This window comes from Callorhinus ursinus, unplaced genomic scaffold (genome assembly GCF_003265705.2).
Source record: "Callorhinus ursinus isolate GAN/ISIS: 27379988/994484 unplaced genomic scaffold, GSC_fseal_2.0 scaffold39, whole genome shotgun sequence".
Taxonomy (NCBI): domain Eukaryota; kingdom Metazoa; phylum Chordata; class Mammalia; order Carnivora; family Otariidae; genus Callorhinus; species Callorhinus ursinus.
The window spans coordinates 19630068-19652892 of NW_027397101.1; the positions used below are offsets into that span (position 1 = coordinate 19630068).

General features: G+C 40.6%; 1 protein-coding gene across 2 annotated transcripts in view; it reads left to right on the forward strand.

Annotated features, from left to right (window-relative positions):
- Positions 1–22825, forward strand: part of SH3GL2 (SH3 domain containing GRB2 like 2, endophilin A1) — a 211198-nt gene that overhangs the window by 16377 nt on the left and 171996 nt on the right. The window contains exon 1 of one of the 2 annotated variants that reach the window (XM_025887866.2): positions 8645–8756. The exons of the other annotated variant lie outside the window; for it this stretch is intronic. The gene's annotated coding sequence lies outside the window, so the exon portion shown is untranslated. Of the gene's footprint in view, positions 1–8644; positions 8757–22825 lie in introns of those variants that run through there. 2 annotated transcript variants of the gene reach the window in all.

Consider the following 22825-nt stretch of genomic DNA (forward strand, 5'->3'; position numbering starts at 1 on the left):
AGGTGAGGTGTGTGTCTGATTTATAAGTTTTTAAGTGCAGGGTATTAAAATATGTTTAATAAGCTACTCAAATTATTTTGATTTAAAAACTCTCTTAATGCAAGATGGATTTTTTTTCTTTTCTTTTTTTTTTTTTTAAGTAGGCTCCATGCCTAGTGTGGAGCCCAGCAGGGGGCTCGAACTCATGATCTTGAGATCAAGGCAGAGATCAAGATCTTGAGATCAAGAATCAGACACTTAACCAACTGAGCCACCCAGGTGCCCCCAAGATAGATTCTTATTTGTATCAGTGCATTAGTCTGCTCTGGTTCCTGAGTGGACTGTTGGAACCATGAACTTCTAATTTATAGAGCACCCATGGGCTGGAAAAGGGTGTGCACCTCTACTTCTGTAGATTAAATGACTTCACTTTTGCTTATTACATCATAATTTTGAAGATGCTCAGCCTTTGCTTCCTCCATTTGGTCATGATTCTGATCCCATCTTAGCATCTCTGCACGTGAAGTGGTTCCCAAACCTGGCTATGCATCTCACTGGGTTCCCACTGCGGGACAGTCTCAAGTCTCAAGTTGATTTGAGGAGGGCCACACACATTACTTAAAAATAAGCCCAGGGGCACCTGAGTGGCTCAGTCGTTGGGTGTCTGCCTTCGGCTCAGGTCATGGTCCCAGGGTCCTGGGATCGAGCCCCGCATCAGGCTCTATCCCAGGGTCCTGGGATCGAGCCCCGCATCGGGCTCCCTGCTCAGTGGGAAGCCTGCTTCTCCCTCTCCCACTCCCCCTGCTTGTGTTCCCTCTCTCACCGTGTCTCTTTAAAAAAAAAAAAAAAAAAAAAAGCCCAAACAACTCCTCAGCTTTAGGGACTGCTATCCAAAGAGTCTTCTATTAAATATTCTATTATTAGGTAAAACATGGGGGACAGAGTCATACCAAGCCCATGTAAGTTTGAGAAATATTGGATCAGACAAAAGTAAGCATGTTTCTGTGCTTCAGGACTTTCCAGAGCCTGACCATCATCAAATGTTCAGAGTTCTTGAAGCAGGGTGTGGTTTTGTAGTTTCCCAAACTTAATTGATTAGTACAGTCTCCTGCCCATCCCCCCACTTCTTTCTTTCTCTTCCCCCTTTATGCATCTTCAACAAAAAAAATTTAAAAAATAAAAAAATTTGTTCTAAATTACTTGTACATCAAATAAATAATAGTTTTCCTTTAAAAGTTCTTAAAGTTTGATTTTGTTATGTGTTTCTCTACAGCGTTACTTCTCTTTTAGAGGAAGTGTTAAGGTCTTTTGAATAATTTCTCCTGCCAAATGAAAGTTCTTTATTCATTATGTCAAATAATTGGATCATTATGATTTGACTTTTTAAAAAAATTAACTATAATATATTGTTAATATATTATTGCATTAATATAATAGCATACAAATGCTATATTAATGCTGTATATTACATCTCCATGACCTATTTATTTTATAGTTGGAAGTTTGTACCTTTTGACTTCCTTTACCTATTTTGCCCACCTCCCACTGCTGACTGCTACCAGTCTGTTCTGTATATCAGTGAGCTTGGTTTTTTGGTTTTGTTCTAGATTCCACATGTAAGTGAATCACACAGTATTTGTCTTTCTCTGTCAGACTTACTTCATTTAGCATAATGCCCTCAGAGTCTGTCCATATTGTTGCAAATGGCAACATTTCAGTCTTTTTTATGGCTGAGTAATATTCTGATGTGTATGTGTGTGGGTGTGTGTGTGTACATGTGTATGCCACATTTTCTTTACCTGTTGATGGAAACTTAGGTTGTTTCCATATCTTGACCATTGTAAATAATGCTGCAGTGAACATGGGGGTACATATACCTTTTTGAGTTAGTGTTTTAATTTTCTCCATACCTAAAAGTGGAATTGCTGAATAATATGGTAGTTCTATTTCTAACTTTTTGAGGAACCTCCATACTGTTTTCCACAGTGGCTATAGAAGTTTGCATTTCCACCAGCAGTGCATGAGGGTTCCCCTTTCTCCACAGCCTTGCCAGCATTTATTTCTTGTCTTATTTGATAATAGCCATTTTAGCAGTTGTGAGGTGATCTCTCATCTGGTTCCGGTTTGTGTTTCCCTCCTAGTGAGTGATGTTGAACCATCTTTTCATGCATCTCCCTTGGCCATCTGTGTATCTACTTTGGAAAAATAATGATTTGACTCTTTAAGTGGTAACTACTTAGAAAATTGCTTCACTAACCATTCATCTCAGACTGGAAACTCACACTAACTTTTCCCTCTTTGTTGTTGAATGTGGAATGACTCCTTAGCATTTTATAGCATGTACGTGCTTATTATCTGCTTGAACATCTCTCTATGGAGAAAGCACATCGATCCTGAAGCACTTAACATATGGGAAAATGGAGGCTTAGTAACATGCGTGATGTTTCTGCAGCCATGACGGTAATTATTACAAGGCTCTTGGTGCCTAAGCCCCTGCTAGAAGTGGCACGTGTGCTGATGGCAGCTGTGAGGGTAAGAAGCGAGAGAAGCAGTGCAAGGACATCGGAGGGAGGTTGGATGACAGGTCCCAAATGCTGCAAGCAGCAAGGACTATAGAGGGCCTGCCCCTGCCTAAAACGCCATTAATAAATACAGAACCTCATTCCCTTCTCATACCAGAAAGAACTTCAGGAACGTTATGAGGATTGAGGAGTAAGCATTCCAAGGTTGCTTTTTGGTAATACTGTGGGGGGAAAAAAGCTTTATGATATATTATTACTTGATTATTAAGGAGTAATTAACAGTGATGTTACTGAGTTACAGATAGGTCAGTGCAAAGGCCTTTAGCCACTGTGCCTTGTAATGTTTATATACTCGATGCATCTAATACACGGGATCTTTGTTTTCACTGTTTTTAATTAATGTCCTGTGGATGAGGGAAATTGCTCAGAACTGGGGCTCCTCTATGGGGAATAGACTTTATTCCAATTTACACTCTCATTTTGACTTTATTGGTTCCCTGATTACAATGACTTATTTCTACTCGGTATAGTCTCATATTTTGTATTGAGGTTATTAGTCATGTAGAATTTTCTGAGGCCAAATATATCCCCATGAAATATTGGCACTTGTCAAGTTGGTTTTTGGAATGCCGTGGGAGTTCCTCAGACAGTCCCTGGCTCACCACCACCACCTCCCACCCTCGTCTAACCCCTGACCATCTGTGTCTCCCAGCATTCCCTCCTGCCTCCTCTCAGGTCACATTTTAGCCAGAACGACCTTTTCAAAATCTGAATATGTCCTTGCTGCTTCTGTGTATTGAAAATTTTCAATGGCTTCTGGTTGCAAAGACCAGCGTCCTAGATAGTGAGTTGCAAGGGTCTGCCTGATCGGACCCTTGCCTCCCCACCCTGATTCAGTGCCAGTTTTTCCCCCACACTGTTCTCTGGGCCTCCATCTGTCTTACAAACAGTAGGCATTACATTGATTACCTGCCAGGGTCAGTGCTAAGTTCTGAGTGTAGAGAGCGGAATAAAATACTCATTCCGTGCCCTCATGGAACTGACAGTGTAGTTCAGAAGATAGACCAGTAATCATGAAAATATATAGTTAGACATTGTCACAAGTGCAACATAGAAATAATAGGGTCATGTCTGACATTGTGCTGTGCAGAGAGACCACATCTTCTTCAGCATGTAGAAGGGTTAAGGTTTGTTTATTAGGTACAACCTTGGAAGCTCTTACCAAGAGCGATCATTCCAAATGTGAAAAGGTACTGCTATTTGCACATAAAAAAAAGAGCATTTGATGGCCCTACAGAAACTTGCATATTTTAATTCAGAGAGGAGAGTTTTGAGGATAAAGAACTGTTTCTTGGGTGTCACTGAAGCTAGGATCTTGGGACATCAGCTTGAATAGTTTCTGTTGAACGAATAAGATTGTGTGACGTGATTTATATCCTTATCTTTTTTTATCAAAGACATTATCTCTGGCGTTTTAGAAGTGGGTGGTCATGGAGTGTCTCTCTGAGGATGTGAATTTAAACTGAGAAGTTGAGGGTGAGAAGAAACCAATGCTTTGTGAAGTTTCAGCTAAGGGCACAGCATGCTCAGAAGAGTCAGACATGGGCTTCTGTGGTGAGGCCGCTGTGGCCGGATTGCATGCCCACCCTCCCAGTACCTTGGGGCTAGTTCACTGCTTCTCCTCCTTTAGCCTTTAATTCAAATGTTACTTTTTGGTAGCCCCTTCTCTGATCTGCTAGATTGGATGAGGTTCTCCTTAATCCATTTTCTGTGGTTTGTTGTTATGCATTAATTTTGTGGCCATTTGATTAAATGTCTCCTTCACTGATCTCTAAATTCCTGAAGGCAGGGATCAAGTTTCTCTTTGCTTACTTTTGGGGATAATGAGGATTAAGTAACATGTATATGGTGCTTATCATTTAGCTTAACCCCATAAAAAATCCTATGGTGTAGGTAGGTACTGTTATACCCATTTTACTGATGAGGAAACTAAGTCACTGAGAGGTTCAGTGCCTTATCCATAGTAACAACAGCCATCAGTTGATGGTGGAGGCAGAATTTGACAGTGGCAGTCTGTCCTTAGAATGCTGGAGTAGATTTTAAATCCATCCCTTAATAGTTCATTTATTCAGTCAATAGAACAGAATAGAAGATCTAGTAATAAAAAGTACAGGTATGTTGTGGTAATTTGGTAGATGGTAAAGACAGCATTTCAAATCAGTGGAAAAGGATTATTCATAAATAATGTTTGGATAGTTATCTATCCATTTGGAAAATAAACAGGATCCTTTTATCACACTTTATACTCAAATTTTAGGTGGTTGGAAATGTATGAAGGTAAAAGAATGTAAAGTAGTAAAAGGAAAATATGGGTTCTCTTGAGGCAGAGAAACACTTTCTGAATATGATCGTTAAGGTGCACAGACTGTAGAATGAAGTGGGGTGATTTTTTGCTACACAAAAATGAAGAACTTCTAAGTAGCAAAAGCATTCTAAATATGATTGAAATGACCAATGGGATTAAAATATGCAGTGTACAACTATAGAATAATATAAACCAAATCCAGCTTTGGCAAGGGTGGGGTACCAAGGATTACTGTCACGTCCTGCAGGTTCTTCATTTCTGGAAGCCATTTAGGCAATGTGTGTCAAGGTGTAGATTCCCTTTGATTAAGGCACTTCTCGGAACTTATCACAAGTAGGAAAATTGGAGACCTGTGCAAAGACAGATATTCAGAATTCTTCACTCTGTTAAGGGTGGTGAAATATTGGTACAGTCACATAGTGGAGTTCTATGTGGCCATTAAAAATGATGTAATCTGCACCTGTTCATGTGGGCACCTTGCCTTTGATAATATTCGGGGGCATGTGTAGCAAGAACCTATATGTAAAATTGTGGGCGTGACCTGTGTCTGAACGTGTGGCTGGGTGGACATTTAGTACAAGTTTCACAATGTTATTAGTTATCTCTAGATGTGGGCTTTTGAAAGTTTTCTTTTCCTTAAATTTTGTGGATGTTGTTTCTTTAAAACATTATCTTTTGATAAAAAGAAAACTATTCAGAAAATGAGAATAAGTATCTAAGACTGTATCTTTTAATTTTTTTCTGATCTGAACAGTTTTCTAGCTTATGAAATGAAAAAGTAAGACATTTTCTTTTTTTTAAATATTTTTTTCTTTAAATTTTTTTATGTTAATCACCATACATTACATCATTAGTTTTTGATGTAGTGTTCCATGATTCATTGTTTGTGCATAACATCCAGTGCTCCACGCAGAATGTGCCCTCTTTAATACCCATCACCGGGCTAACCCATCCCCCAACGCCCTCCCCTCTAGAACCCTCAGTTTGTTTTTCAGAGTCCATCGTCTCTCATGGTTCGTCTCCCCCTCCGATTTCCCCCCCTTCATTCTTCCCTTCCTGCTAGTAAGACATTTTCTTATCCCTTTATAAGTTTTTAAATTCTTGTAACACTTATTTTTGGCTCCTGTAAATACTATTCCCATATTTGGCCTTCCTAGCCATGGTGTTAGAGATGTTTGAAATATTCAGGGTACTGAACAGAAGGTCAAACACAAAGAAGGAAATGGGGTTCAGAAGCATTTTCATTAAAATTGCATGAATACTGGAGTTTATTCTATAGCACAAAGCCTTCCTAGATGAACTGGATCAATGTTTAATAGAAACACCGCCTTTTAAACATCTCTGTTCTTAAAGTCTGTTTTTAATTAAATGTCCTATGTTCTTTAACCTTAAAAGATAGAGTAAGACAAAGAAGGGAAAAACAAAACAAAACATCCACGTCAAAGATAGGGGTGTAACGTCGAAGGGAGAATTTTAAATAACCTCCCTACACAGACTCTCCCTCTCTCTTATTCTCTCTCCCAACTCCCCCACCCTTTCTCTCTCTCCCTCTTCCCTGGGAGATAATATTAAACAGTACAGCTGGTTCAGATTATGATATTTTCTCAGTCACATCTTCAGAGAACAGTTTAATAAAGCATTAATTATGTAGCAGCCCCACACACACTGTAGACAGGGATTATCTAGCTACATAATTTTGCTAATGATATATCTATAGAGTGCTATTTTTATCCTATTGTAGGTATCCATTTTTAGTTACTAGGGGTATGCTGATTTCGCAACTACAAGCAGCCATTTGATATTCAACACTGTATCTGGTTCAATGAGTATGAACCACTATTTTGGATTTTGTAGAGAATGAACTTTAAAGATAGGTTTCATGATATTCCCCAGTGTGGGGACACATTTGGGATTTACAAAAAATCTCTACCCATTGTCGTAGGTGAGTGAATGTTAGAAGGCAGAGGGAAGAAAGGGATAAATTGTTTATGTAGGTAAAAAATGCCAGGTGAATTTAAGGGTCGGGGTTTAGGATACGAAGATTTTAACACATTGTTGGAGTGGCAGTAGAGAGCATATTTCTGTAAATTTTGTTTATTTTGTTTGTTTGTTTGCATGCATGTTGTTTCTCCAGCTTTATCGTACCACCTGGCATCTTCAGCGGATAGCACAGGCCCAGGTGGGGATGGGGATGGGGATGGGTGTGTCTGTCATGCACAGGTTTGTCTCCTTTTGGTTGCTTCATGAGCTTCAAAAGCTCATGTGATATCATATTCTTTAATCTGAACCGATCTGTTACAAAGGACATTTAGCAAAATGGGTGAAAGGTGGAAAAATTAAATGCAAGGCTTAATGTTCAGAGGATATTTTTAGACTTAGGAGCAGTTTGCTGCTTTTTATGAAATGGTCAAGTATAATTAATGGTTCCTCTATCCCTCTTTGTTCATGTTTTTCTTGAAAGGATGAAATGCTGGTTTTAACTGTGTGTGTGTGTGTGTGTGTGTGTGTGTGTGTGTGTGTATTTGGTTCTCTAGGTTCATGGAAGTGTGGTTATTTTGACTATATGGATAGTATTTCCTTTTATCCCTTCCAAAACATCTTTTTTTAGTTGTTACAGAAATCACATCTTCACACAAGCTTCAGAAAAGGTGAAGTTATATATTAAAATAAACCATGACAGTAATTAAAATTTTTTTTAATTGCTAGAAATAAAGGAGGAAGCCAGTGAGTGGTTAATCGACATTATTAATTTTCAGGTCCTCTTGAATGCTTAAGCAGAGCCAGGAGTAATTTTTTTTAGATCAATTTGAGTGGTACAGTTTATTTGACGACTTGTTGAGTCCTCCCTTCAAAACTTGGGATATGGCCATCGGGGGAGTGAGTTTCACTGCAGGGAATTATCTGTCTGTATTGGATTTGATTCTGTCAAATAGAATTAATTCTAGTTCTAGTAGTTACAGAAGAGAAATGGTCAAGCTTTTTTTGCTGGAGGTCTTGTAGATCATTTCAGACAAGGGAAGCTGGGGCCTTACCATTTTAAGTGCCCTGCAGAAAGCCTTCTGGTTTAACTTGATGAGACCCAGTTATTCCTTCCAAGATTCCCAACCTTTGAAAACCAAATTGGCTTTCTTTATATAAAGTGTTGAAAAATGACAAACTCTGTTATTGGATGGTATGACTTAAAAGAGGAAGAGACTGGAGAGTGACAATCAGACATCCTTGACATTCTCCTCTGGGCTCAAGGCAGGATGCTCTTGGCACCACAGCACCCTTCCTCAGGATCAGGCTTGCGAGAGACAGAAGTGATCTTAACTCATGGGATCATGACTTGGAATGGGGCTTTGGGCTCCCATTGTTTTTGTGAAGTTGCTTGCAATTACCTTTGAATTTGTTCTCAGTGCACTATCTAAACAAACTGGGTCTGTCCTGCCACTCTTCTGCCTTGAGGCTTGGCTTCTTATATACTACTTCAGCCCACGAGGTCCTTTAGAAAGGTTCCTGTATCTCTGTGGTCCTGTCTTCTCCAAGATGCTGCATCACATGCAGGAACATTTCTTTTCTCTAGGTTATTTATATCAAAACCCAACCAGTGGCATGTCAGTTTGATTGTTATTATCTCAACTCTTTTGTTTTACTTAAGGAGTTCGTGGTAGGTCACAGTTGAAGTCAGTTAATTTTATTGGCTAGATTATGATGAAGTATAGAAAACTCTCTCTGATTTGGTACATTTTTGCCAAAACATTTTTGTGTGACTTTTCTCTTTCCACGTGTTTTGTAGTATATTCTGCTGTTGAGGCACGAGGCACTGGAGCCGCCTTCTCTCTTTCAGCCTTGCCTCCAGGAGATTGACAGGTCTGGTGACGGTCGAAAAGGTGGATCTTGCCTTCCAGGTGAGACTTGACCCCTCGTGTAGGGAGTGACCTGGTTCCATTTGGATCTAGCAGTGTAAAAAAACAAATGTTACTGATTTGTGCAAGAAGAATTAGAAGTGATGGTAAGAACACAATTGTCATATTTTCCTCTTTATTCTTCCTTTTTTTTTTTTGAAAATGGAATGAGGACAGGTAGGAAACATGTGAACCAGAATGAAACAATTTCTTGTAAGAATAACAAATGACTTCTATTGCTGAATCATTTGTCTTTTTATTTGTTTATTTGAACTAACTGCAGTGTGATTAAAAGAAATCCTACAGTTATTCTAAAAACTAATGTGCTCTCAAGAACAGTCCACCTTAAATCCCCTGCAAAGTGTATTCAGATCTTTCTCATTATGGTACTTTTTTGGGAGATTATTTTCTTGAGGCAGCACGTGTTTATTTTATTCTTCAGTCATAGGCAGAGAGCCTGGGCCTCATGAGGGAGCAGTGCTGTGTGTGTCTGATTTCCATGACATGGTACCCAGTGTCAGGGCCTGTGCTTAGAGAGATGGGCTCAATTCAGGAAGGTGATTTGCTTATGAGAAATCTGCTGATATGTTAAGTATTTTTTAACATAAATTGAATCCATTTGCCTCCTTAAAAACCCAGTTACCTGTATACCCATGTCAATAACACTACAGTCACAAAAGGTGAAATATTACGTATCCATCAACAGATGACTGGATGAGCAAATATGTGGTCTGCCCGTACAGTGGAATATTGTTTGGTCTTAATAGGAAGGTTCCTGTCACATGCTACACGATAAACTTTAACGACATTATGCTAAGTGAAATAGCCAGTTACAAAGACAATTACTGCATGATCCCACTCTTACGAGGTACCTAGACCGGTCAAATTCATTGAGGCCAAAAGTAGAATGGTAGTTGCCAGACTGGGGGCAAGGGGAGTGGGAAGCTAGTGTTCAGTGGGTACAGAGTTTCAACTGGAGAAGATGAAAAAATTTCTGGAGACAGATGGTGGTGATGATTGTACAACAGTGGGAGTGTACTTAATGCCAATGAACCCTACTCTTAAAATGGTCGATGTGGTAAATTTAACGTTACCTATATTTTGTCACAATTAAAAACAACAACCCAGATTGAGTCACTCTGATTTTTGGCGGGGAGGGCTTTGGCCACAGTGGGGTGTGTTTCTCCTGGTCCTATAATTGGTGCTGGGCATGATAGAGTGAGCAAAACTATTGGTCGGAAGGGACCCTCCACATCATCTGCTCTGGCACTCGCATTTGACAGGTGAGAAGCCAGGTCTCAAGTGAGGTGATTTGCCCACTTCATTGTGGGTGTAGTCCACCCACTTCTGGCTCATCCAGTCTTCGGTGGAGGCAGGATAGAGAATAGTAAGAAGTGGGTTGTAGAGTCATACTGCCTGGGTTCTGCTCTTGTTCCCAAATTCACTGACGGTTAAATTCTCCAATCCTGTTTCTGAGTCTATAAAATGGGAGTTGTACCAGTACTCCATGAGGTTTTTATGCAAATTAATTGAGTTGACCCGTATTAGGCACTTAGGTTAGTGTTCTTGTGCAGAAATAAGTGACAGATGAGTATTAGCCATTTATTATCACTATTGTTTTGTTATTGTATTGTTGTTTTGTTGTTGCTGTTACCGGCTTCCGCTGCAAGGGGGATTGGGGACAGAGGCCTTGGGAGTGAGGCTCAGTGGTAATCACCTGTTGGCTCTCTCTCCTTAGCCAAACTGCTGTCCGTGTTAACCAGTGTGAAGCAGGGTGGATGAAATGCTCATCTTGCTGCGGTGATTGTGAAGGGAGGGACTGACCGCTCGCTTGGTCAATGCAAGTAATCTTGTTACTCTTGGTGCTTAGGGCAGGTCACTGCAGGCCAGAGGCCTGGCCTCTACCAAGTCATGGTCTTCAAGGGCGTGCTGAGAGTGGCCGTGCTAAGCTCTGATCTCTGGCTGAGGGTGCATGTGTGTTCTCGGGGGTCTGCTTTCCAGGCCCTCTTGAGGAAAGGTCACCTGACTCCTTTGGGTCAGTTGTCCCCAGAAGTTGTCAGCCTGCAGGTGGAGTTTGGCTGAGTTTGAAGCATGGACAGAGGTATTAGTGTTACTGTGCAGGTACTTGTGTTTCTGACCCTGGATGAAAAGCGTCCCCTCACTACTGACTCATGTCTTGTTAGCTCTTTTTTTACTTGCTCAGCTTTACCAGCTTATGGGGGAAGACTTCATCCAGATTTGAGATTACCAGGGAGGTCATTTGTGCTCAAGGAAAATTCCTTTAACAAACGAGTACTGAGCACCCGTGTGCCTAGCAGGGGGTAAGTGGCTGGAGATGGAATGGAAAGGGAATTAAACGACCTTGCCCTGGGGCAGTTCAGCACTCTGCAGCCGAGAACTGGAAAAGAACCGGCCGAGATGGTTTCCTTAGGCCAGGCAGCTCCTGGGTGAGGAGGACTAGAGCCAGTTTTGCGGTCATAACATGTATCATTTAAATGTGTGTGTGCTTGTGTTCGGAGTATGTGTAAGTGTTCACATGTAAGTGAAATATATATGATAGATGGCATATCAAAAAATGCATGGCATGATGTTTGTCATAGTGTGTGACATCCCTAAAGAACCTCTCAGTATTGCGGACATCCAGACTGGGTGAATCCAGAATGACTTGAAAACTGGTGCCAGAATGGGCAGAGGACACGGCTTCGGTCTGGGTCTGCGCACACTCCCCCATATCAGGCCCATGCACTAAGTGGCCTCGGGGTTTCATCAAAGTCATCAAATAATTTTATCTGCTCTAAACTTTCTACACTTGACTCCATGATCACTTTCACTAATGGCTTATTCTTTTTTCAAGTAGTCTGATCCAGTGGTTCTCAACCCTCACTGCTGAGTTAGTATCTCTTGGGGGAAGGTTAAAAAAAAAAATCATACCCCACACCTCTCCAGACCAGTTGAAGGAGAAGCTTCCCAACTGATACCAACACGCAGCCTGAGCCGAGCACCGTTAGGCCATCCTTTGCTTAAATAGCATCCGCTCTCCCTTTTGATTGATGTGAACTGTGCTTGTCTTCTTGTCTTAATGGCCCATTGCTGTATGAGTTGGGTTTCTTCTCGTTAGCCATCCTGAGAGGTCTGAGTTAGGAGACAAAAAGCTAAAAGTTTAGAAAGTTGATTATCAGATTTAATTGATGTCTTTGGCGAAGCGAAAGCTCAATATTCTCCCACAGTCTGTGCCACCTAACATTTTCTCTTTGATGTTTTCATTTTTCTCCATGAGGTGGGTAAAAGAGGGGTTTAGTGTTAGACGTTCTGTGTTCCGTGATGCTGATAACCACAACCACCACACATAAATAAAATTGTGAAATTCAAGGTGTGTCTTGGATAGCTTCACTTCTTATCTAGGCACCTCTTTTCTGGCAGTGAAATGGCAGTTCAGAGATGGAGCATCTGCAGTCGATGACTTCCTGTGAGTTCCTGCGAGAGGTGGAAACACCTGCACAAAAACAGTGCTCCCAGAGGCGCATGCTCACCAGCCGATGCCCTTTCATCCCTGCCCTCTTGTAGGGGCTGCTACAGAGGAAGAGAAGCTGTGTGTCCAGGCAAAGGGCTATTTTACTGTGCTCTTTAAAACAAGGACATATTTAGCTGAACTGTTAAGTCAAATAAATCCCATTATGGCCTTTTCCAAAGTATTTTTTGCATAGACTCTCTATTCATAGTCTGTATATTTACATCAGATTATAGAATGTGCAGTTGGCTCTTTGAATTGTTTCTTCAGAATTGGAATGGCTAAAACTTCCACCAGGCTCTGAGAGTTTGCCTGTTGTGATTCTGTTTGCATCAATCCATAGCAGAATTGCCTCTGTTGAGATTACGTGAAAAATAAGTTTGTGCCCCTTGGTCCCATCGCAAACTGATCACGCAGAGTCATGGGTTAAACATCGTTCATTTAATGCTATATTGAATACTCTTCTGCCGCAAATACTTGTGCTCAATGCTGGATATATTGATGATATGAAATGTTTCTTTACCCTGAAGAAATTAAGGATCCTTCCCTGTAGCCTACCTGTTGAATTTAAAATGGAATCCTTGTGTTTGCCGGGCTGACTTGCGCTTGTATGTAAACAACTGAGGAAGTTAGATATTTAGAAATATATATATTTTTTGAATCTGGAATTTGGAAGCACCCCTCTTCATGGTCAAACCTTATTGTAGAAATCTGCTAAAGGACACTTTGATGAACAGGTTTGACTCTCCCCCACCCAGATAGGTTGGAAGTAACAAGTATTTTCATTTTGAGTCATACTTTCTCAAGTGAAGTGACAGTCTGTTGATGGATGAAGCACAGCGATATTTTTAAGCTGCTTTGACATTCCTGAGGAAAGCATTGTCAGGAACAGAGCCCTGAAGTTTGAGAGTTATGCATGCTTTTGTGATTCTTCACTATTTCTCCTGACATAGACATTTCAAGAAAAGCAGATAAAATTATTCCAGGTTCCAAGCAAAGGAGCTGTCATCTGGATTTGAGGTTCAAATTAGGTTGGGAAAAACATGAATTGTGTTCAGTAACATACAAGCGGAAATACAATTTAAACCTTTTTAGTGCCAGTAGTGTAAGACACCTAAAATTCCTATGGAGGTGGCTGCCTTGCTCTTAATTCACAATAATATAAAAAATACCAAAGCTTCAGTAAAGCAGTTCTTTTGGTGGATGGAGAACTAACACATGAAGATGCTCTGTTCTTCCACTGTCCTCATCCACACGGTAACTAATCCCAGCTTCTGCTGCTTCTGCGTCACCCTGTTGGGGCTCTGGGGGATGCGGAGCTGATGAAGGCACCGTCCTTGCCCCGAATGGGCTTCCATCTATGAAGTGCTCAGCATTACTGAGCACTTCATGAACAGTCATCTCCTTAGTCCAGTGATGTTTGGAGTGGCACCCCCATTTGTAGACAGACCAGTGGAAGTGCAGAGAGGGAATAGCTTCCTCAAGTTCACAGTTTATAAGAGGGAGAATGAGAATGTGAACCCAGGCTGTCCAGCCTGAGCATCAAGTAGTTTAGATGAAATTTTTCTGGGATTTTGTGAGGGAGGGTTGAGACCGAAGAGAAGGAGCAAAAATGTTCAGCCTTATGTTCAAGCAAATCCACTGAGCACTCTTTTTGGGTCATGGTCTTTACCTATAAAAGTCTGACAGGTACGAAGGTGGCAAATCAAATGCCTATAGAAGCCAGGCAGGCAGAGGAGTGAAGTCTGCAGGGGGACAGGGGTAAGCTGGAAGTCTTCCCAGTGGGGCAGCCTCTGCAGCAGTAGCCCTAGGAAGGTGCACCCAGCGTGGCTGATCTTGAGTAGGGCAATTAATTAAGGTTTGAAAAACCTCAATCTGTGGGTCATGAAAGTAGGTCTTTGGGCTATAACAAGTTCGTAAGTCTCTAATGGGCAACCCTGGACATGTACTTGAAAGCATTTTGGGGAGAATTATTGAGCATGTGGAAAAAAGTTTGTTTTCTAAAAGAAAGTTACAGATCATATTACAGAACTCCAGCCGAGCTCTGTAAGGCTGCCGCCTGAGAAGGGCACATGCTTCCTAGCACATCCCTGCTTGGGCTGTCCTTGGTGGGTGGGAGACTCTTGGAAACCATAGCAACAACTCTTGCAAGATGTGCTGCACCAGCACTTTTCCCTGAGTCATTTTGCTGTTTCTGAACATGCCAGGCTACTAACAAAGGTACTTACTGATGCAGGTGTACTGCACAAGTATTTATTTGTAAGTTAGGGTGGAACCCTTGGTACCACTAAATCGGATTTTTCTTAAGTCAGTGATTCTGTTATGCTGTCACCTGTATGCAGTTTTTTTTTAGTGGGGGAGGGGCAGAGGGAGCGGGAGAGGGAGAATCTTAAGCAGGTTCCACGCCCAGCATGGAGCCGGATGCACGGCTCCATCTCACAACCCTGAGATCATGACCTGAGCCAAAATCAAGAGTCGGATGCTTAACCGACTGAGCCACCCAGGCGCCCCACCTATCTGCAATTTTAACTCTACAGGTGTGGATTTGATATGATTTGATAGTTTCCTTTCTTTTCACTCTTTTAATTGATTTCTTGATTTATAGAAGTGATAACAAATGAGCTTTCTGAAGATCAGTGCTGTGTGTGAGCACAGGGCTTTGATTCTGTTTACAGTATGTTCTGGCTGACAGGCACCTGCTAGGGCATTAAAGGAATAAAAGATAGGAGTTAAAGGCCTCTTACTCTTCTCAAGGAGTTTGATTTACACTGGGAGACACAAAAAGCATTTGTTTGACTGTGGGATTAGTTTAAGTGATTAATGTATTTGGAATGACTCTGGTGACTTTAACAAGGGTGAAAGCACCCTGAAATGGGAACCAAGAACTTTGGGGAAACCTTCCAACTGTTCAAGCACATACTTTAGGAAACCAGGTTGTAAGCATTGTGATGGTTGAATAATGTTTGGATTTTGGCGGCAGGCGGCGGGGGCGGGGGGGAGTGGTGGTTGGTCAGGGAGAGGAGTATAAATTTCACACACAGTTTTTAAGCAAAGCCATTCTAGAGTAAATTTTCTAAAGTTTTGTTTTAAGTTGTCTTCTGTAAAATAGCTTGCTGACTCACGGGTAGAACTGTGATAAAAAAATGGTGGTGCCTTCTCAAAAGGAGGCCTTCTTTTATGTTATAGGAACACTTTTTCAAATGAATACATTGTAATTAGTTAACTCATTCTTTAAGGTTCTGGGCTCCTTACACTAAAGTTAATACAGTTAAAAAATTACTGTGTGAATAGAGAGAGGATGTTAATAATACCAGAGTATTAAATAAGGCTTTCATTTCTTTTCAGTAAAGGTTATATTTTCTTAAATTGGCAGTTAACTGTTTTTCCCGTTTCTCTAAGACTGTGCTTACTCATTATGACAAATTTCATTTCATGAAAAATGAAAATAACTTTTAAATTAGTTTTTGGTATTCACAGTAAAGACATATAATAAATATAACTTTGCAAATAAAAGATATGCTTTATCAGTCTTATTCCATAAAGTTTAGCAATTTATTTTGCTGTAAGGAAATGCACAAGTAGAGTAACTCCATCTGATTTTGACTGTCTTGTAAGAAATAAGTCGGTGAGTAGCTTTTTAAAATCTTCTAAACTTGTTTCTGAAGCTATTTTTAGAGAAATAGATCATAAATTTGGTATTTCTTGAATATTTTCATTATTATGAAAGTAACCTCTGAGGTTAATTTTTATGGCATAAGTATGGGTTCATGATACATATAGTATATTTTCGTTTCTTTTTTTCATTTTTGCTTTTGTTTGGAATTGTTCAGGAAAGCTAAAATATATTCTACAGCAGAATAAGATTTCTCTTATCCTTGGGTCACTACAGTTTAGTAGAAAGGAAAGCTCATTTAGCACTTTACTGGCTCCGGTTCCTTCCGGCTACAGCATAATCAGAGACCGTGAAGGTTCATGTCATCGTAGTTGTATATGTGAGATGTGTGTGAAGTGAGTTTGGGACATCATATCTGGGACTCCGTGACTACTAACCAGAACTCCCTGTTATTAAGCTCATGATCTCATTCTGACATTCTCATAGGAAGCTGGTGGATGCCTAAGACATGGATTCAAGCTTTTACTGCCTCTCAGAACATGTCCAGTTAACCTTGATCACGGAAGTCTTCCTTCCCTGGGAACTGGCCATGCCTTCACCAAACCCTGTCAGCACAGAATGAGAAGGGGCCTTGCCCTAACTTCGATCTTCAGTGCCCACAGAAGGAGGCAGCAGGAATTGCCAGCCCCCAGGCCTTGTCCTCTCTCTTTGCAGTACTCTGGTGGGACAGGGAGGAAAAGCCCTTCTGGGGTACTCTTGTGGCTGGACTTGTGGCAGTAGCTTTTGCCAGTGCTTTAGGATATGTTAGGAGTCCATATATGTGGTACAACATATATGTTGTAGGGTGGGAAGGACACAAAACCCCCTTAGCCTTGCCAAACCTGGGAGCTTGCCATAAACGCAGAATTTCAGGCTCCACCCCAGGCATAAGGAGTCCTAATTTGCACTTTAATTAGGCTTTCAGGTGATTTTTGTGTACATCAAGTTTGGGAAGCACCAGCTCTAGAATACAGAGGATAGGAGATCCTACAGTTGAAAATAAGGTTGGGGTATGTGTGCGTGGGTATGTCTGTGAGGATGCATTTCATTTTGCTTATGTTTGTAAATGTGAGTGTGTGTTCATCTCATTGTATTTTTGTAAAAATAAGAGATTTTAAAATACAGTTCACAGACCATATAATTCACTCATTTAAAGTGTACAGTGGAATGGTTTTTAGTATATTCACAGACTTGTGCCACCATGAACAGTCAATTTCAGAACATTTTCATCACCCCAAAAAGAAACTCCATACCCACTAGCACACACTGACCATTCCTCCCAAAGCCTATCCCTCTTCCTGAAGGCCCCCGACAATCACTCACGCACTTCAGCCTTTATGGATTGGATTTGCCTATTCTGTACATTTCATATATGAAAGAAATCATGTCATACATGGTCCTTTGGGTCTGAATTCTCTCAGCATAATGTTTTCAAGCTCTATCCGTGTTGTGGCGTGTATCTGTACTTCTTTCTGTTGCTGTCATTTTACCCGCCTTAAGTTTATTCTGAGCAGGAGTAAGGACATGCTGCCTTTTCTCTTACCCTTGATGAGCTTGAGATAGTCTTGTCATTGTAGAGTAAGAATTGACAAGAGTGATTTTCTTAGTGTAATCATTGCTTCTCTTATGTCACAAGCTCCAGGATCTGAGAACTGTGTGACAGTGAAATACTAGGAGCATTGTTACATGCTTTCAATTGAAGAAATAAAATATTAGTGTTTTCCATTTTCCTTCCAAGTGAAGTTTTAATTCCTTAATTTTCAACCACTATTTCCATAAAAGCAGTGGTATGCCATCCATGCTCTGCTGAAAACTATGCTCGTCTTTACAAAATATCCAGCTGATGTTGGTGAAAATTAAAATGACAAAATATTGTGTTCAGATAAATAGCAACAATGGCTATATTCTTGGCAAGAAACCACACGATGGTCCCTCCCCCAAGCAGTCTGTTCCCTTCCATGCTGAATGTTTGGTCATTTTCAGTGTCCCAGAGGAAGACAGCACTTTTTTCCTTAATTGTCTGTGCTAAGCTCTGAAAATTTTATGTGTCACATAAAGGACAAATTTGTTTTCCTTTGAATATCTAAAGACCTTTTAAGGAATCTGTCATACATAATACCTTACCAATTTGGGGGAAATCTTTGCTTGGCTCTTGGGCTTTCCAGGGATCATTTCATAATGCATTCAGTGTGTGGTGACCAGGAAAAGAATGGCAGGAAAATGTTTTTATACCTATATAGAAGTTATTTTAGCATTTCACTGCTCTGTTGGTTGTTGATCAAGCATTTGGAAATGCTTATTTTGGTTTTAGCAACGTGAAAAGCTTTCCCTTTCCTTCTCCCCTCCCTGACCAAAGCTCATGTTAATGCCACTAAATCACCAATGCCTTATTTGGCTGGCTGCCTGGTAAACCAGATGACTGACAACAATACTGGAGATCTTGTGTGGTCACTTTCTAAAGGGTTTTGTGCTGCTTTTATACTCTTGTCTCCCTCTCCTACTTTGGTGGGTAGACTCAATTATTTGGCTCTGTTTGAGAAGGCTCTGGGCAAAATGCCACTCATCTATCTTTTCAACTTTTGGGGACATGCTTTCTTAAACAGATTTCTTTGGGATATGAAGTTCTTTCTTTAACCCGACTTCTCTTTTTCTGGGTGCTGTAAAATGCTGATCATTCTCAGCAAATCACAAACATTCAGTTCTTCTTCAGTGTCCTGACAAGGTTGCAGTGGTGTGTATGTACATTTGTGTGTATAATGCTGAGATTGCATGGTTTCCAAGAAGAGAAAAATGATAAAAACCTTCGTCCCCTTTTGACTTGGAAATTAACATGACTGCATTAGCCAGATCCCTCTGTTGGAGGAAATGGGAAAGATTGGATTGAAACCTATGTCAAGGAAATTGACTTGGCTGGATTTCAGGTAGCAGAATGAGCTGGCCCACGAAAGATCTGTGTCAGTATCTTTAGTGGCCCTGGAATCGGGACAGGATAACTATTTTTTGTAGTAGGTCAAACTTTGGGGGAAAGGGGCAGGAAACCAACATTCAGTGAGAGTCTTTGTGTCAGGGAGTGTTGTATAAACACTATGCACATTCTTGTGTAAAAGAACAACCCTGTGGGCTGTGTATTGCTATTATTCTATTGTTATTATTATCACCACCACTGCTTTATGAATGGGGAAACTGAGGCCCAGAGAAGTTAACTGAGTTTGCTTAAGTTCTGTACCTGGGCAGTGGGCTGTAGAGGCTGCTGCCCCCAAAGCTCGTGTCTTTTTCTCCCAGGTGAGGTTTGTCTTTGCTCTTCTCTGCTCATGTTCTTTAAAGGGTGCATTTGTCGTGATGGTGACAGGCTGATGAAAAAACAATCAGATCCAGGACAAAAATACAAGATCCCTTAACGAGTTCAAATTTTTCTGCGCCCAGATCACTATACGGTAGCATTTCAGGGTACAGGGGCAATCTTCCCGGACCTCCAGGGACGTACAGAGGTGCCAAGCTGCCCATGATACCCCTTGATTTGGGAGAGCGCCCCATCAGATTCACCTGAGAATGCTCTCCTCTCTCTGCTGCGAGGGTCCTCTGTTACTGTGGCCCTTTTTAACTACTCTGGTTGTGTCGTGCCTGCTCACAGGTGCTACGTGACTGGCAGTAACACTGCTGAGTGTTTTTCGCCCAATTTGGAGAATCAAAGTTTGACATCCTGATGAGCACCCTCCAGTAGACGGAGGTTAGGACCTGCCCAAAGTCTGTTTTGCAGAAAGTGTTTTCTGATACCTTTTAGCAGTTCTCAAACCATATAATGTACCAACTATATTTTCTATGAATAAATTGGGCCTTTAAAAAAAAACCTGTGTACTCTTTTCCATCTGTAGCATTTCCCCTTATAACACCTTATTTTTTATTCCCCCCTAGGAATACATGCTCATCGTAAACAACTTAGAACAAAAGTTAAATGAAAAAAAGCGACTACCCCATTATGAAGAGATCCTTATTGAAAAAATTCTACATTTCTTTTCTATAGAAAAATATTAATGTTAATCTTGTAGACTTCAAATAGCAGTGTAATCATTTTCATCAGTTGACAATTTCCTTTAGTAGTTTAAAAAATAGTTTTCCACAGTTTTGCTTTCTTTAGTGCTTGGTAGGTTGTAGTCCTGTGAATAAGAAAGTTAAAACTTATGCTCAGTGGCAGGGCCCCAGTGAGAATCAGTCTTATGAGGTGGTCCGCATTTTGCCTTCTCCAGGTCTCCCAATTAATGTGGCAGTGGAGAGCTACCTCCCATCATTCTGTTTGTCCCACATCAGTCTTAATGTTTTAGTTGTGTATAGACCTGTATCACACAGTGGATGAAGCTCTTAGGTTCCTAGGAAAAATATAAACTAGGAAGCTTTAAGGTTTTTTAAAAAAAGAAATACAACACTGGCACAGAGACTTAATGGCTTTCTGTGATATCCACAATGAATCAGTGACCCATTTTTTAGCTGCCTTTTGTTGGTTGGAGGGGAAACATACATGGGTACAACTTCAACTGTAGCTAATTGGTTGTAGTGATACCTTTTAAAAATTGGAATCAACAAGGAGAAATCTGCCAAAAGGACTTCTGTATGCACTAAACTAATAAAAGAAGCTTTTTATTTTTTTGGTGGAGGTGTGTTTTTATTTTTATTTTTGGGAAGTGGTGAAGGAAGGAAGGAAGAGCCTGAGGGTCTGGCAGTTGGAGGAGGCTACGAATGGAGAGCAAAGTGAATAGGTAGATTATGAATATATATGACAGCATGAGGGGGAATAAAATACTGTTACTGTTAATCGAAAAATTTTTTCTCATTATTTAAAAAACAAGAAGCTGTCACTTTTGGCATCATATCATTGATACAGTAAGTTACTCGTATTGCCTCTTTATTAATAGAGCCTGCTGTTTTAGTAGATTATCACATCTTTAATTTTTGTTCTGAAGAGACTGGTAAAAATAGTTTACTTATTTTTTATTTTAATTTTCTTTCTGAGTATATAAAACAGCATAGTGTAAAAGGTTAGATACTGTTGTATCTATTCTGCTCTGCCTGGCTGGTTTTTAGGAGAGGCAACCAGTGTTCTGTCATCCCGTGTTTCCATCCAAAGATAGTCCATGCGTATGTTGGCAAATGTGTATACGTTTTCTTCCCCTCCCTTCCTTCCTTTCTTACACAAATGCTGGCATGCAAAATATCATACTCTGTGTGTGTTTATTTTCACTTCATGTACCTTGTAGATTATTCTGTATCAATACATTAAGAGTTCCCTCATTGTTTCATGGTTGGGTAGTAATCTATTGTATTATTATGCCGTAATTTACTTAACCACTATGCCATTGGCGGATGTTTAAGATGTTTTCAATTTGCTTTTTTGAGCAATACTTCAGCTTATAAAATTGTGCACATAGGTAGATTTGTTCAGAAAGAAGTAGAAACCAATAGCTGAAAGATGGTTTTAAGATTGTCCCTGGATGTTAGATCTCTGTCATTGTTTCACAACTGGTGCTCCTTGGAACCGTCGTCAGGAAGGCAGATGTTACTAGAGCAGAAAGAAAACAGGATTTAAAAGCCAAATAAGCTTGGGAAATGTGGTATTTCCTATTTTCTCTTGGAGTTTCATAAAAGAGTTAGCATATTGAAGGTTTAAAGTACTTACGTGGTCTTAACAATGGCAACAGAAAACCATCGAAGATAATTTTTCATACTTATTTGAGCATCACATATTTCAAGGTGCTTATTAACATCTGTCAAGACGGTTTGAGGGAAAAACCAGTTTGGGGAATGTTGACCTGTGTGATTCCTCCCTGTCTCCCAAATTCCACAGATAGCCAAAACTAGCTAAATATATATATATATATATATATTTTTTTTTCAGCTGACAAATTGCTTGCCTTTGGAGTCCTGTTTCTTGACACCTGTAGCTTGCTCACCTCTCTGATCCTAATGCTTACCGTGGGAAATACCTTGTTTGGAGAGTTGTATGTCAGGGCCATTTGTGTTGGGGAGCCTGAAGACAGGTGGCATCAGGTGTTCTGGGTGGACCCAGTGTGAACTGAAGCCGGGAGTAATGAAACCACGTACTTGGGGACAAGAGCAAGAAGTTCATTTTGGCTGGGGCTTGGGGTTTAGTAGGAGATGGAGGAAAGTGGTGAGACTTTATCAAGTAGCACTCCAGCAGAAGCTGCAGTTGGGAGTTCTGGTGTGGAATATGGAGTGGAAAGCCGTAGATCTTCTTTTGCTCTAGTGCACTGGTTCTCAACCAGGTTCTCCACAATCCCCCTCCCACCTGGGGACATTTGGCAATGTCTCGAGATGTTTTTGGTTATCGTGATGGGGAAGGCGCTATTCTCATCTAGTAGAGATAAGGGATACTGCTAAACATTCTACAGTTATACAGGACAAAACACCTCAGTAGCGAATTATGCAGGCCAAAACGTCAGTAGCAGCCCATTGATAAACCTGCTCTAGTGGAATCCTACCAGAGTTGGGGGCTTAGTAAATTGTCAGTATTTCTTTGTCCAAGCATCTGACGTGGCATAAATTGACCATGTGTCGTTTTGGACTGCTGCTGTGGTGCTAGTATTTGCTACTGTAGATTCAGGACTCCTTATTCACAGATCTGCAATTTAAAAAACTGTGAAGCTGTAAAGTTAATTCATAATTTATCGGTAAAACCTTACCTGCATTGACTTCCCTGATGAGGGTTCCAAGGAGTCTGGATTTATTTCATTTTGTGTGAATGTGTTTGACTGTAGGGTGTTGGCCCAGACTTGGCTTGAGGTTTTATATAGAATTGTGATGCAGTGCATTATCTTTCTAAAATGCGAGAAATTCTGTGTTGGATAACGCTTTGAGCCCCAAGCTTCCGGATAAGGGATTGTGAATTTATATGTTGAATTG